The following is a 16602-nucleotide window of genomic DNA, read 5'->3' as shown; positions in this document are numbered from 1 at the left end:
GTCTCTCAGTCGTGTCTGACTCTTTGCAACCCCATGGACTGCAGTACACCAGGCTTCTCTGTCCATCACCAGTTCCTGGAGCTTGCTCAAACTCATGTCCACTGAGTCGTTGATGCCATCCAACCATCCCAGCCTCTGTTGCCCCCTTCTCCTGCCTTCAGTCTTTCCCAATATCAGGGTCTTTTCCAGTGAGTCAGTTCTTGCCATCAGGTAGCCAGAGTATTGGAGCTTCAGCATCAGTCCTTCCAATGGATATTCAGGATTAATTTCCTTTAGGATTGACTGACTGGATCTCCTTACAGTCCAAGGGACTCTCAAGAGTCTTCTCTAGCACCACAGATCAAAAGCATCAATTCTTTAGCACTCAGCTTTCTTTGTAGTCCCAACTCTCACATCCATACATGACTACTGGAAACACCATGAAGTGAAGTGAAGTCACTCAGTTGTGTCTGACTCTTTCTGACCCCATGGACTGTAGCCTGCCAGGATCCTCAGTCCATGGGATTTTTCAGGCAAGAATTCTGGAGTGGGTTGCCATTTCCTTCTCCAGGGGATCGTCCCAACCCAGGGATCAAACCCAGGTCTCCTGCATCATAGGCAGATGCTTTACTGTCTGAGCTACCAGGGAAGCCGGAAACACCATAGTGAAAGTGAAAGTGAAAGTGAAGTCATTCAGTCGTGTCCGACTCTTTGCGACCCCAAGGACTGTAGCCCACCAGGCTCCTCTGTCCATGGGATTTTCCAGGCAAGAGTACTGCAATGGGTTGCCACTTCCTTCTCCAGGGGATCGGATCTTCCTGACCCAGGGGTCGAATCCAGGTCTCCTGCACTATAGGCAGACGCCTTATCGTCTGAGCCACCAGGGTAGAAGAGTGATCCATAGCTTTGGCTATACGGACCTTTGTTGGTAAAGTAATGTCTCTGCTTTACAATATGCTGTCTAGCTTGGTCATAACTTTTCTCCCAAGGATATATTTTTTTTGCTGTTAGTTTTAGAAGGTATTGTAGGTCTTCATAGATTCATTCAAATTCAGCTTTTTCGGTATTAGTGGTTGGGGCATAGATTGGATTCCTGTGATATTGAATGGTTTGCCTTGGAAACGAACAGAGATCATTCTGTCGTTTTTGAACTTGCACCCAAGTACTGCATTTTGGACTCTTTTGTTGACTGTGACGGCTACTTCATTCTTCTACGGGATTCCTGCCCACAGTAGTAGATATAATGGTCATCTGAATTAAATTCACCCATTCCAGTCCATTTTAGTTCACTGATTCCTAAAATGTTGATGTTCACTCTTGCCATCTCCTGTTTGACCACTTCCAATTTACCTTGATTCATGGACCTAACATTCCAGGTTCCTATGCAATATTGTTCTTTAGAGCATCAGATTTTACCTTGTTCATTAGTCACATCCACAACTGGGCACTGTTTTAGCTTTGGCTCAGCTTCTTTATTCTTTCTGGAGCTGTTTCTCCACTCTTCTCCAGTAGCATATTGGGCACCTACTGACCTGGGGAGTTCATCTTTCAATGTCCTATCTTCTTGTCTTTTCATACCATTCATGGGGTTCTCAAGGCAAGAATACTGAAGTGTTTTGCCATTCCCTTCTCCAGTGGACCATGTTTTGTCAAAACTCTCCACCCTGACCCATCCATCTTGGGTGGCCCTACAAGGCTTGCCTCATAGTTTCATTGAGTTAGACAAGTGATCAGTTTGGTTAGTTTTCTGTAATTGTGGTTTCCATTCTATCTGTCCTCTGATAGATAAGGATAAGAGGGTTATGGAAGCTTGCTGATGGGAGGGACTGGCTGTGGGGGAATCTGGGTTTTGCTCTGAAGGGTTGGGGCCATGCTCAATAAATCTTTAATCCAGTTTTCTGTTGATGGGTTGCTTCAAAATCACTGCAGGTGGTGATTGTAGCCATGAAATTAAAAGACTCTGGCTCCTTGGAAGAAGACTATGACAAATCTAGACAGCATGTTAAAAAGCAGAGGCATTACTTTACCGACAAAGGTCTGTATAGTCAAAACTATGCCATTTCCAGTTGTCATGTATGGATATGAGAATTGGACTATAAAGAAAGCTGAGTGCTAAAGAATTGATGCTTTTGATCTGCGGCGCTGGAGAAGACTCTTGAAAGTCCCTTGGACTGCAAGGATATCCAACTAGTCAATCCTAAAGGAAATCAGTTCTGAATATCCATTGGAAGGACTGATGCTGAAGCTCCAATACTCTGGCTACCTGATGGGAAGAACTGACTCACTGGAAAAGACCCTGATGCTGGGAAAGATTGAAGGCAGGAGAAGGGGGCAACAGAGGATGGGATGGTTAGATGGCATCACTGACTCAATGGACAGAAGTTTGAGCATGCACCAGGAGTTGGTTATGGACAGGGAATCCTGGCTTCCTGCAGTCCATGGGGTTGCAAAGAGTCAGACACGACTGAACTGAACTTCTTCCAAGGAGCAAGCATCTTTTAATTTCTTAGCTAGAGTCACCATCTGCAGTGATTTTGGAGCCCAAGAAAATAAAGTCTCACTGTTTCCATTGTTTCCCTATTTATTTACCAGTAAAGTAATGGGACCGGATGCCATGATCTTTGTTTTTTGAATGTGGAGTTTTAAGCCATCTTTTTCACTCTCTTCTTTCACTTTCATCAAGAGGCTCTTTAGTTTTTCTTTGCTTTCTGCCATAGGGTGGTGTCATCTGCATGTCTGAGCTTATTGATATTTCTCCTGGCCATCTTGATTCCAGCTTGTGCTTCATCCAGCCTGGCATTTTGCATGATGTACTCTGCATATAAGTTAAATAAGCAAGGTGACAATATACAGCATTGACGTATTCCTTTCTCAATTTTGAACCAGTCCATTGTTCCATGTTCGGTTCTAACTGTTGCTTCTTGAACTGCATCAAGGTTTCTCAGGAGGCAGGTAAGGTGGTCTGGTATTCCCATCTCTTTAAGAATTTTCCACAGTTCCTATGTTGTGTGTGTGTGTTTGCTAAGTTGCTTCAGTTGTGTCTGACTCTGCGACCCTGTGGACTATAGGCCACCAGTCTCCTCTGCTTCAATGTTGGATACATGTAAATCTATAAATGCTGTATCTTCTTATTGGATTGACCCCTTTATCATTCTTCTTCATCTCCTATTATAGGTTTGTCTTTAAGTCTTTTGTCTGATGTAGATATAGCTATGACAGTTTTCTTTGGTTTTTGTTTGCATAGACTATTTTCATCACTTTTTGTCTGTTCTTAAAGCTGATGTAAGTCTCTGGTAGACAGCATATATTTCAGTCTTGTTTTGTTTTTTATCAATCAGCCATTCTATATATTTCAATTGGAGAATTTATTCCATTTATATATAAAGTATTAATAAGTATGAACTTATTGCCATTTTGCTGATTGGTTTCTGGGTGTTTTGTAATTCGTTTGTTCTCTTCTCTTGCTCTCTTCTGTTGTGATGGGTGATTTTCTGTAGTGGTGACCTTTAATTTCTTTATCTTTTGTATACCTACTATAGTTTTTTGCTTTGTGGTTATCATGAGGCTCACATGAAATATGCTATATTTGTTAACAGTCTATTTTAAGTTGATAATAACTTCAGTTTGCACACATTCTGAAGCTCTACATTTTTACCCTCTTCACATTTTATATTTTTGATTTCACAGTTTGCATCTTTTTATCTTGTGTATGCACTAACAAATTACAGTAGTTTTTTCCAGGTTTATAACTGACTAACCCACCACCCTTAAAACATTAGATTATTCTGAATTTAACTCCATGTTATTAAAGTCTTTTTCTGGGATTTTACCTTGTTCTTTTCTTTGGAACTTATTCCTCTGTGTTTTCCATTTTCCCTGACTGTCTATATTGGCTTAATGCCATGTCTCAGTCTTGAAGGAGTGGTCTGATTTAGAAGATGGAACTTCTTCAACGCTGTTGTAGCGCATGCGTCTCTCTTAAACCTTTGTGGTTATCCAAGCAGCCTTCTGTGTTCTTACAGGCTCCCAGTAGTTCAGGATCTGCCAAGATATGTCTGCATCCCAAAGGGGAGGATCTCAGTCAGCACCTAGAGGCGGACTAAATGGAAGCCAGACCCTCAGGCAGCATACTTTAGTATGTGAATATTTTCCTTCGGGGAGGACTGGTAAATGAATCTGTCTGCTCCCTCTCTGCTGAGCCCTGAGGGGATAGCCAGTTTAAAACTTTTTTTCTTTTTTGCTATCATCCCATTGAACCCATGAGCACAAGGCCCACAGGTCATGCCAGACCTCTGAGGGGCAATCACAAAGCCCCAGGGGGCAGATGTGGGCATAAGCGCCTTTCTCAGAGACACCAGTAGTACAGAGTGGGGCACAGAGCCAGCATTAAGGTGGTGCCCACTGGCCTCCCTGAGCTGTGGAGAGGAGGGTTGTCAGCCCCTCAGGCCATAGCTATTAACAGAGCTAATAGTCTTCTCTCATAGAAAGACTGGTCAGTTCAGTCTGCTCCCTCCACCCTGGGCTCGGAAGGGATAACTGGTGAAAAGGTGTTTCTCTGTTAGTTACAGTCCGGTGGGACCCTTGAACAGAAGCCTCACTGGCCACCAAAGCCAGGAGAGCAAGTGGCATCCTCCAGGCAGCAGCCACAAAACCTGGGGCATCAGACATGCACATGAGCCCCTTTCTGGAAGATCCCGGCAACCTGGACGAGGCATGGGGAGAGTGGGAAGATGAACCCACCAGCCTCCGTGGTTTCTGGAGAGCAATACAGTCGGCCCTTGGAAGCCTTTTAAGTTAGAAGCCTGTCCCTTGGGTTTCTAAGGTTAGTGACTATCCTCTTTCATGGAAAGACTAGGTGCATTTCAGTCTGCTGCCCCTGCGCTGGGCCCTGGGGTTTAACCACAGGGAATCCACACAGTCTAAGAACTATCTATTGGATTAGTTTGCTATAGCCTTGTGGGTCTCATGTCTGCAATCCCTGTTGGCTTTCAGAGCCGATGTTTTGGGGTCCATTTCTCAGGTGGAAGTCTTAAGAGTTGTGATAGCAGCAGTGGGGTCCAAACCCTTCAGCCCTCTGGGAGAAGCTGAGTTGTGAGTTCTCTGCTGGTTTTGTCACTGCCCAGGATGAGGTTTACGGTGAGATTGTGTCCCACCTACCCGTTTTGATGTTGGGGGGTTTGGTTCATCTGATGTGTATGAGTTGCTCAGTTAGTTTCCAGATATCTTTCGAAGGAAATCGGTCTGTGTGTAGGTATAGATTCAGTGTGTCTGTTAGAAGTGGTTTCAGGATTCTCCTGTGTTGCCATTTTGAAGCAGAAAAACATTTTTCAGTTTCTTATAAGAAATGCTGCACCACCAACATTCTCGTTGGGATGGGTAATGATATTATGTGGGAAAAAATGAATATCAGTGATTGAACTGAAAAGCGATTCAGGATGTGGGGTTCAATGAGAAGTTTTAAGAATACCTTAACCAATTTATTTTATTCATATTTTTCTCTCAGTGTATGCACAAGAACTAGATATAATGATCCATGTTTAGTTAAGTATAAAAGACTCTTAAGAGTTAACATTCCAAGTAAGAAGAAAGTATGTGTTATAGTTTTTAATTGGCCATATTTTTCTTTCTTAGTGGTTTATAATAAACTAATTTTTTTATTATATACCACTAAGAAAAACTAATAGTGCATCTTACAGTAGGTATATCTTAAATAAACTGCTTCATTTGCTTTTCATATGAATACTGTGAGATCAGGCAAATGAAATTTGGGGAATTTTCATTTTCTTACTGGTGAGGTTGTATTTTATTTTATACTTTTGAACCTAACCTAAAAAACTAGTTCAGAGATTTGTTTTCTGTAACATTCAACCACAAACTTAGAGCATTTTTACTGTTGAGTAGATCATGTTCCATAATGACACTTTTCTGAAAGTGGGATATTACAAAAGAAAGATGAAAGATGGGAGTTAAGCATAGGTGTTTTATGCATGGAGTCAGGGAACACTCAGATATGACAGAAAATCCTGGATAGGAAGCAAAAAATTAAGCCTGGGATAAATGTGGTGGTATGCAGCATTTCTCAGGTCTGGTCAAAGTGCTTTCATGACATTTATTGTTGTGTTATAGATTTAGGTCTTGTTCTTGAGTCTTTCAAAGGTGGTTCATTTCTCCTAAACTGTGCCTTCAGATTATATAGCTGTCAGTTTGCCTGGATTGGTAGTCAAGTTCTTCCTTCTATACAGAAGAAACCAATTCTGGAAGGATTATTAGTTTACAGAATCAGTGGGAAGCCTGGTGAGACCCAAGATCACACAATGATGATAGAAGCAGCCAGTATCCCAGTGAGCTGCTCAGAATCTGGGACAACCAGGATTTTGGCCTTTCAGTTTCCTCCTGTCCAAAGTCAATTGTTGTTCAGTTCCCAAAATGGGGATTCAGATCATGGGCAGCCAGCAAAGCTAGTTATACACTGTATTATTATATATTATGCCATATATGTTTTAATATCACTGAATAGAGCAGTTAAAAATACAGTTAATATAGCCATATTTAGCTGTAAGGAATTTTTTTTATTATTGCATTTTTTTTAAAGAGCACTGTTAAGTACAGTTGTTGTTCAGTCGCTAAGTCATGTCTGACTCTTTGCAACCCCATGAACTGCAGCCAGGCTTCCCTGTCCTTCACTATCTCCTAGAGTTTGCTCAGAACTCATGTCCATTGAGTCAGTGATGCTATCTGACCATCTCATCCTCTGCTGCCCCCTTCTCCTCTTGCCCCCAGTCTTTCCCAACATCAGGGTCTTTTTCAGTGAGTTGGCTTTTTGCCAAAGTATTGGAGCTTCAGCATCAGTCCTTCCAATGAGTATTTATTGTTGATTTCCTTTAGGATTGACTGGTTGGATCTCCTTGCAGTCTAAGGGACTCTCAAGAGTCTTCTCCAACACCACAATTGGAAAGATTCAGTTCTTCGGCACTGAGCCTTCTTAATGGTCCAACTCTCACATCCTTACCTGACTACTGGAAAAACCATAGCTTTGACTATTGGACCTTTGTCAGCAAAGTGATGCTTCTACTTTTTAATATACTGTCTAGGTTTATCATAGCTTTTCTTCTAAGGAGCAAGTGTCTTTTAATTTCATGGCTTCAGTCACTGTCTACAGTAATTTTGAAGCCCAAGAAAATATAGTCTGTCACTGTTTCCATTTTTTCCCCATCTATTTGCCATGAAGTACAGTTGACCCTCTGGATCTACAAGTGTGCATCCATGGATTCAACCAAATATGGAGCAAAACCTTAAAAGAATTCCAGAAAGTTCTAAAAAGCCAAACTTGAATTTGCTGTGCATTGGCAACTATTTACATAGCATTGGCATTGTATTAGGTATTATGAGTAATCCAGAGATGATTTAAAGTATATGGGGAGGATATGTATAGATTGTATGCAAATAACATGCCATTTTATATAAGAGACTTGAACATCTGCAGATTTTGCTATACCCAAGATAGCCCAGTTGGAACCAACTTGTTGCAGGTATTGAGGGATGACTTTCCTGGAAAACCTGCAAAACATCCCCAGAACATCATCCTGCTATAGGCATGGCCATTTTTATTAATTCCTTCCTTGCCAAAAGTTAAAATATGTAGGAATATTATTCTCCTAGAAAAAAAATCCAGTTTTATTATGAAATATGATTCCCTTGCTGAAATCCACCTATAAAACCAGGCATGCCTATATGGATGGTAGAGGGCCATTTTTAGATGTTTCTTAATTACACCGAACTCCAGCGGTCACTTGACTTCCGTCTCTGAATTCACAGTCTTTAAGTATCTAACACGTCATTTATCTGTTTGCTTATTGCTTACTGCAAAGGTAATGAATGATTATTTTAAAATTTGCAACATTACAGAAATGCAGAACAAAGAGTAGTAAGTCCCCATAACTCTGCCCTCAGTGATAACTCCAGTTAACAGCTTGGTAGCTTGTACTCCAAACTGCCTGGGTTCCACTTCCAGCTTCTGCATTTAGCTGGCAGCCTTGGACCGGTTATTTGCCCTCATGCTGCCTCACTTTCCTCAGTGTGATAGTAATGGCTTATGGGGGTTCGTGAGGGTTTTAATAAGATAATGTGTAAAGTGTTCAGTGTAGTTCCTGGCATATAGAAAGAGCTTAATGAATACTAGTTTTTCTACATGTATTCATCTGGATAAGCTAGATTATGTCGCCATTAACAAACAACCCCCCCAATCTCAGTGATTTAACACAGCGAAGGTTTATTTCTTCCCAGTGCTACGTGTCTTACACAGATTGGCAGGACCGTTTCCTCATACAGTCATTCAGAGACCCAGGGTACTGGAGAGTCCACCAGGCTGCAGTCGCACCCTGGAGTACAAGGCCCCGTTAGTCACCATAGCAGTGAAAAGAGACTGTAAAATCTCACATGGAATTTTTGCTGCCTCAGCCCATAATTCTCCCCTTCCAATTGCAATTTATTGGCTATAACTGCAGGTAAGCTGAGAAATGTGGAGTGAAGTGGCTGAGTGCTACCACCTCTGTCACAATCCAGTTCTTTCCCCTCAGCATGGTATATTATTATTTAAACTGTGATGTAGTTTTCTATTTCTTTAAACTTACCATATCATGGACATCTCTCCATATCAATACACGTTCATTTATTAATCATTAAGCCCTTCTGTGTGTCAGGCATTGTTCTAGGTATGGGGTATACCAATGAAAAAAACATTTGATAATCTCTGTCTTCATACAGTTTAATGCATTGAAAACAGGAAGTGTAATATTTTTAAGTATAATATGTTAGAAGTAATAAATGTTATGATGAGATATAGGGATGTATTGGGAATACAGTCTTTTTTCTTTTTTTTAGTTTTTTATTTTTTTAATTTTAAAATCTTTAATTCTTACATGCGTTCCCAAACATGAACCCCCCTCCCACCTCCCTCCCCCTAACATCTCTGTGGGTCATCCCCATGCACCAGCCCCAAGCATGCTGTATCCTGCGTCAGACATAGACTGGCGATTCAATTCTTACATGATAGTATACATGTTAGAATGCCATTCTCCCAAATCATCCCACCCTCTCCCTCTCCCTCTGAGTCCAAAAGTCCATTATACACATCTGTGTCTTTTTTCCTGTCTTGCATACAGGGTCGTCATTGCCATCTTTCTAAATTCCATATATATGTGTTAGTATACTGTATTGGTGTTTTTCTTTCTGGCTTACTTCACTCTGTATAATCGGCTCCAGTTTCATCCATCTCATCAGAACTGATTCAAATGAATTCTTTTTAACGGCTGAGTAATACTCCATTGTGTATATGTACCACAGCTTTCTTATCCATTCATCTGCTGATGGACATCTAGGTTGTTTCCATGTCCTGGCTATTATAAACAGTGCTGCGATGAACATTGGGGTACTTGTGTCTCTTTCAATTCTGGTTTCCTCGGTGTGTATGCCCAGCAGTGGGATTGCTGGGTCATAAGGCAGTTCTATTTGCAATTTTTTAAGGAATCTCCACACTGTTCTCCATAGTGGCTGTACTAGTTTGCATTTCCACCAACAGTGTAGGAGGGTTCCCTTTTCTCCACACCCTCTCCAGCATTTACTGCTTGCAGATTTTTGGATCGCAGCCATTCTGACTGGTGTGAAGTGGTACCTCATTGTGGTTTTGATTTGCATTTCTCTGATAATGAGTGATGTTGAGCATCTTTTCATGTGTTTGTTAGCCATCCGTATGTCTTCTTTTTTTTTTTTTATTTTATTTTATTTATTTTTTTTTTTTTCTAATTTTAAAATCTTTAATTCTTACATGTGTTCCCAAACATGAACCCCCCTCCCACCTCCCTCCCCATAACATCTCTGCGGGTCATCCCCATGCACCAGCCCCAAGCATGCTGTATCCTGCGTCAGACATAGACTAGCGATTCAATTCTTACATGATAGTATACATGATAGAATGCCATTCTCCCATATCATCCCACCCTCTCCCTCTCCCTCTGAGTCCAAAAGTCTGTTACAGACAGCTGCGTCTTTTTTCCTGTCTTGCATACAGGGTCGTCATTGCCATCTTTCTAAATTCCATATATATGTGTTAGTATACTGTATTGGTGTTTTTCTTTCTGGCTTACTTCACTCTGTATAATCGGCTCCAGTTTCGTCCATCTCATCAGAACTGATTCAAATGAATTCTTTTTAACGGCTGAGTAATACTCCATTGTGTATATGTACCACAGCTTTCTTATCCATTCATCTGCTGATGGACATCTAGGTTGTTTCCATGTCCTGGCTATTATAAACAGTGCTGCGATGAACATTGGGGTACTTGTGTCTCTTTCAATTCTGGTTTCCTCGGTGTGTATGCCCAGCAGTGGGATTGCTGGGTCATAAGGCAGTTCTATTTGCAATTTTTTAAGGAATCTCCACACTGTTCTCCATAGTGGCTGTACTAGTTTGCATTTCCACCAACAGTGTAGGAGGGTTCCCTTTTCTCCACACCCTCTCCAGCATTTACTGCTTGCAGATTTTTGGATCGCAGCCATTCTGACTGGTGTGAAGTGGTACCTCATTGTGGTTTTGATTTGCATTTCTCTGATAATGAGTGATGTTGAGCATCTTTTCATGTGTTTGTCAGCCATCCGTATGTCTTCTTTGGAGAAATGTCTATTTAGTTCTTTGGCCCATTTAATTTTTATTGGAGTATAGTTGCTTTACGATGTGTGTTAGTTTCTGCTGTACAGCAAAGTGAATCAGTTACACATATACATGTATCCTCTCCTTTAGATTTCCTTCCCATTTAGGTCAACACAGAGCATTGAGTCAAGTTCCCTGTTCTCTATACAGTAGGTTCTCATGTCTATTTTATACACAGTAAACTCCAGTACTTTGGCCACCTCATGCGAAGAGTTGACTCACTGGAAAAGACTGATGCTGGGAGAAGAATCTGCGTGCAATGCAGGAGCCCAGGGTTCGATCCCTGGGTTGGGAATATCCCCTGGAGAAGGGAATGGGAACCCACTCCAATTTTTTTGCCTGGGCAATCCCATAGACAGAGGAGCCTTGCAGCCCACAATCCATGGGGTCTCAAAGAGTCGGACGCAACTGAACGACTAACACTTTCCCTTTTACTGAAAGGTATGATGAAGTAAGTTTTGTGATTATTTTCAGAGGATGAATGTTCCAAGAAAATAAAATGATGTGTGGTTTGGTGACATGTACATGAAAATGCATTTTTCTATTTTTGTATGTGTTTAAAGTTTTCCATGAAAAAAATTAAAAACAAAAATATAGCCATGACTCTTTTGTAACCCCATGGAGCCTGCCAGGCTCCTCCTCTGTTCATGTAATTTTCCATGGGTTGCCGTTTCCTCTTCCAGGGGATCTTCCCAACCCAAAGATTGAACACACATCTTTTGTCTCTTGCATCGGCAGGCAGATTCTTTATCATTGGCACCACCTGGGAAGCTAAACATTTAAAGGCATGAGCAGGTGCAAGGAATGGAATTCTCCAGGCAAGAATACTGGAGTGGGTAGCCATTCCCTTCTCCAGGAGATCTTCTCAATCCAGGGATTGAACCGGGTCTCCCACATTGCAGAAAGATTTATTACAGTCTGAGCCACTAGGGAGGTCCAGTTGTAAGACTCACATCTAAATTTTATGTCTGCATTTTGGAAAAGAAAAATCATGATAGAAAATTTAATACATCTTCAACATTTTCTAAAAAAAAAAAAAAGAGGGTTTATCAATTTACTTCCTCAGAAACAGTGTTTTAACTTGTTTATTTCTCTGCATCCTCATTAACTCTGGACATTGTACAGTCCAGCATTTGATTACATTTTGCTGTTTATCACTGCATGCTTGTTTATGTTAGTCTTGTTTTTCTAATTATTTGTTAAACTCTTATTCATTATTTATTATCTCCCTTTCAGTCATTCCTTTAACATGTTTAGACATATTAGAAATTCTCTATGGAAATTATGGAATGAGAAACAAAACTTAATGATGACTTTGTTAAATATAATATCAGTCACTAATCATTCTCACAGCATTTGCTATGTTGAGAATGTAAAAGAAAAAAGTAAGCCACATGAAATATTATATCCACAAGCGACTTAAAAGTTTTGAGGATTAGAGAGCTCAAAAATACTTTAGGCACTTTTTTCAAGTAATTGGCCAATGTGAGGTACAGTTGAATAGAGACTTTTCTTAGTCATATATTTGCCATGATTCTTCCACTAGAAATTTTGTTCTTTCAGTGATTTCCTTTCTGTTGCCATAGAATTAGGCTACATTATGCAAACATTTGAGTAAATTCAGTTTTTCCTTAAAATGACCAAGAGTCTCAACAGTTAGATGACTGTGATTGAAACAAAAAATGAAATCAGCCCAGTTTGGCCCAGAGTTTACTGGATTGTCTCACACTTACTTGACCAGATTGTGAGGGCACACCCAGGCCCCAAGGAGGAGTGTCTGAGAGAGCACTCACTTAGAACCACCCTGCATTTAATGGAAGTGGTGACAGGCTTGGTCAAGCAGTGAGAAACTCTTGTCAGATTGGTCTGTTGTTAGTCACGCAACTGGAACATCATGTTTAAAGGAAAGTGCATGATGCTGCTAGGAAGCTATGTTGGAAGAGCTGTGGCCAAAAAAAGAGAATTCAATCTAGAGAGAACTGCAGTTCATTGACCCAGACGACTTGGAAGTCTGATGCATAGAGACTCTTGTTTTCATAACTTCGTTCACCCCCATTATGATGTATTCTGTGAGGCAGAATCTCTATTTTGAGAACAGTGTTGTTACCTCAGAAAGGAAGGATGACTGCGTTATCCTGACATTCAGTTGGAAACATTTTTAGGATTTAGAATGATTTATTTTTTCAGTATCAGACTATCTACTCACCGGCCTTATTTAATCATGAAAACAGCTTTAGAATAGTGGCCATACCTCAATGTCAAACACAGAAAACATAATAGCATCATTATAATTCAAAGGTCGCAAAACTGCTTTGAGACAATAAATGGTTATTTTGATCTCTGAACTTCAATTTCTTCCTGCAAAACGTGGAGACACAGATTATCCTCCTTCTGTATTTTACTGGTATGGTTTGAGTATATGAAAATCCCAAGCCTGGTTCTTCCAGGCAGAAACCTGAACAAAGGGAAACATAAAGAATCATAAAAGAACCATTCATATGGCCTTCATATGTTCCCTATGTTAATTACTAATCCTCCTCTGAAGGAAGGATTTCCTTAGATTTCTACCTGAGGATAGAGCTTTGCTTTATACTCCTCTAATATATCACAGATTCTCTATTCAATGATCATTCATTCATTCTTTTGTGTGTTGATCATTTGCCAAATATTAAGATCCTACCATATACCAAGAAACAATGCTAAGGACTGGAGATCTAAAGAGAAATAAGATAGGCAACTTCCAGCCCTTATGGAACTGATAACAGAGCGAGGGACACCAACATTACAAATATCTATAAAGGACCTGAGATTATGCAGACGTAGTGCAGGATGTTGTGGGAGCTTTCAATCTGTTTGGGAGGTCACAGTGGATTTTTTGAGATATCAAAGCTAAACAAGGAAAATAAGGAGAAGTAGGCTAGGTGAAGAATAGAGGGGAAAGCGATTTAGGCAGAGGCAACAGCACTGGGTTGATTTTGAAGTACTGTGAGAGGAAAGCCAGAGGGGCTGTGGTGAGAGGCAGCAGCCAGTTCTCAGGGGCCTCACTGAGGGCTTCGTCTCTATTCTGAGAGTGATGGGAGGGAAGCCATTGGAGTTTCCTATCTATTTATTTTGTTCTTTTATATGTTTAAGCAGGGAAGTGACATGGTCACTTGCATTTTTAAAAGATCATTCTAGGCACTATGTGCAGAATGGAGGAGATGATCCTGTACAGATACATGTAGAGAAAGCAGTTAGGAGGCAGTTAGAGGAAATAGATTAGGAAGTTGGCAGAGAAGAGGAAGAAAAAGTGGACTGAGTCAAGAGATGCTTAGGGGACAGAGTCAATAGGATTTGATTGTGAAGAAAGGATGAATCAAGGCTGACTTCTAGATTTCTGGCCAAACTAAATGGGTGGATGTCATTTATTTAAATAAGGAATCCTGGAAGAGAAGGTTTGGGAAGGAGAGTCATGAATCATAGTTGACCAGCACATAGCATACACAATAAGACATTTAGAATATAAAAACCTTAGGATGCAAATTACATATAGATATACAAATATAGGTTCTCATCAAAATTATGTTTATTACGTAATCCCCAAGTCTTCCTTCATAAATTCTGGATATTTATATCCATTTAGTGGTTGTTTACAGTCCTATTTATGGGTATTTTATGTCCTTTTAGTCCAGGCATTCAGGCTTGTACTGGCTTTAGCTTTATATTGCACCAAGTCTATTCATTCTTATAGAAGTCTTCCCAGGTGGCACTAGTGATAAAGAATCTGCCTTCCAACGCAGCAGGTGCAAAAGACTCAGGTTCGATCCCTGGGTCAGGAAGATCCCCTGGAGAAGGAAATGGCAACCCACTCTAGTATTCATGCCTGGAAAATTCCATGAACAGAGGAGCCTGGCAGGTTACAGTTCATGGGGTCAGAAAGAGTCAGACAGGACTGAGCATGCACACACACATATGTGCACACATTTTCTTATAGATTCTAAAACTGTTGCGAAGTCAAGTGGGCCTTAGGAAGCACCACTATGAACAAAGCTAGTGGAGGTGATGGAATTCCAGTTGAGCTATTTCAAATCCTAAAAGATGATGCTGTGAAAGTGCTGCACTCAATATGCCAGCAAATCTGGAAAACTCAAGAGTGGCCACAAGACTGGAAAAGGTCAATTTTCATTTTAATCCCAAAGAAAGACAATGCCAAAGAATGCTCAAACTACAATTGCACTCATCTCAAACACTAGCAAAGTAATGCTCAAGATTCTCCAAGCCAGGCTTCAACAGTACGTGAACCATGAACTTCCAGATGTTTAAGCTGGATTTACAAAAGGCAGAGGAACCAGAGAACAAATTGCCGACATCCGCTGGCAAAAAGCAAGAGAGTTACAGAAAGATATCTATTTCTGCTTTATTAACTATGCCAAAGCCTTTGCCTGTGTGGATCACAATAAACTGTGAAAAATTCTGAAAGAGATGGGAATACCAGACCACCTGACCTGCCCCTTGAGAAACCTGTATGTAGGTCAGGAGGCAACAGTTAGAACTGGACATGGAACAACAGACTGGTTCCAAATAGGAAAAGGAGTACATCAAGGCTGTATATTGTCACCCCGCTTATTTAACATATATAGAGTACATCATGTGAAATGCCAGGCTGGAAGAAGCACAAGCTGGAATCAAGACTGCCCGAAGAAATATCAATAACCTCAGATATGCATATGACACCACCCTTATGGCAGAAAATTAAGAAGAACTAAAGAGCCTCTTGATGAAAGTGAAAGAGGAGAGGGAAAAAGATGACTTAAATCTCAACATTAAGAAAACTAAGATCATGGTATTCAGTCCCATCACTTCATGGCAAATAGATGGGGAAACAATGGAAACAGTGACAGACTTTATTTTCTTGGGCTCCAAAATCACTGCAGATGGTGACTGCAACCATAAATTAAAAGATGCTTGCTCCTTGGAAGAAAAGCTATGACCAACCTAGACAGCATTTTAAAAAGCAGAGGCTTTACTTTACCGACAAAGGTCTGTCTAGTCAAAGCTATGGTTTTTGCAGTAGTCATGTATGGATGAGAGAGTTGGACTATAAAGAAAGCTGGGCGCCAAAGAATTGATGCTTTTGAACTGTGGTGTTGGAGAAGACTCTTGAGAGTCCCTTGGACTTAAAGGAGATCCAACCAGTCCATCCTAAAGGAAATCAGTCCTGAATATTCATTGGAAGGATCGATGCTGAAGCTGAAACTCCAGTACTTTGGCCACTTGATGTGAAGAACTGACACATTGCAAAAGATCCTGATCCTGGGAAAAATTGAAGGCAGGAGGAGAAGGGGAAGACAGAGGATGAGATGGTTGGATGGCATCACCGACGTGATGGACATGAGTTTGAGTAGGTTCTGGGAGTTGGTGATGGACAGGGAAGCCTGGCGTGCTGCAGTCATGGGGCCGCAAAGAGTCAGACACGACTGAGTGACTGAACTGAAAACTAATTTCTTGTTTTCTCTTATCTTGAAATGTCTCATATAATATCTGATTCATTTGAAGATCACTCCCACAAATTGAAGTTTCTTTTTTTAACTATACTTTTTTCCCCATGACATTCTAATAAACTCAAACACCTTCTACCCTCCAGCTACTAATCTTCCCTAAGTTTTACCAGTTTTTCCAAAGCTGAACAAAAAATGAGAAAGCTATTATGAAGCTTCATCACAAGCTACTATGCCAAGTGTTGCTGGGGGACACCTGTTTCACAGTAATGAAACAGGACTGAACTGAATGTCTATCAATCTTCACAAAAGATACAGCTAAAAATAAGAATATAAGAAGGTTGAAAATAAAAGCATGAAAAGTATATATCAAGCAAACAGAAAAGCAAGTATAAATCTATCACTATCAGAAAAAGTAAGCTTTTAAAGCTAAGAGCATTAC

Source organism: Budorcas taxicolor, chromosome 10 (assembly GCF_023091745.1).
Source record: "Budorcas taxicolor isolate Tak-1 chromosome 10, Takin1.1, whole genome shotgun sequence".
NCBI classification, from domain to species: domain Eukaryota; kingdom Metazoa; phylum Chordata; class Mammalia; order Artiodactyla; family Bovidae; genus Budorcas; species Budorcas taxicolor.
The sequence above is the reverse complement of the archived record's forward strand: the minus strand, read 5'-3'. Positions refer to the sequence as shown.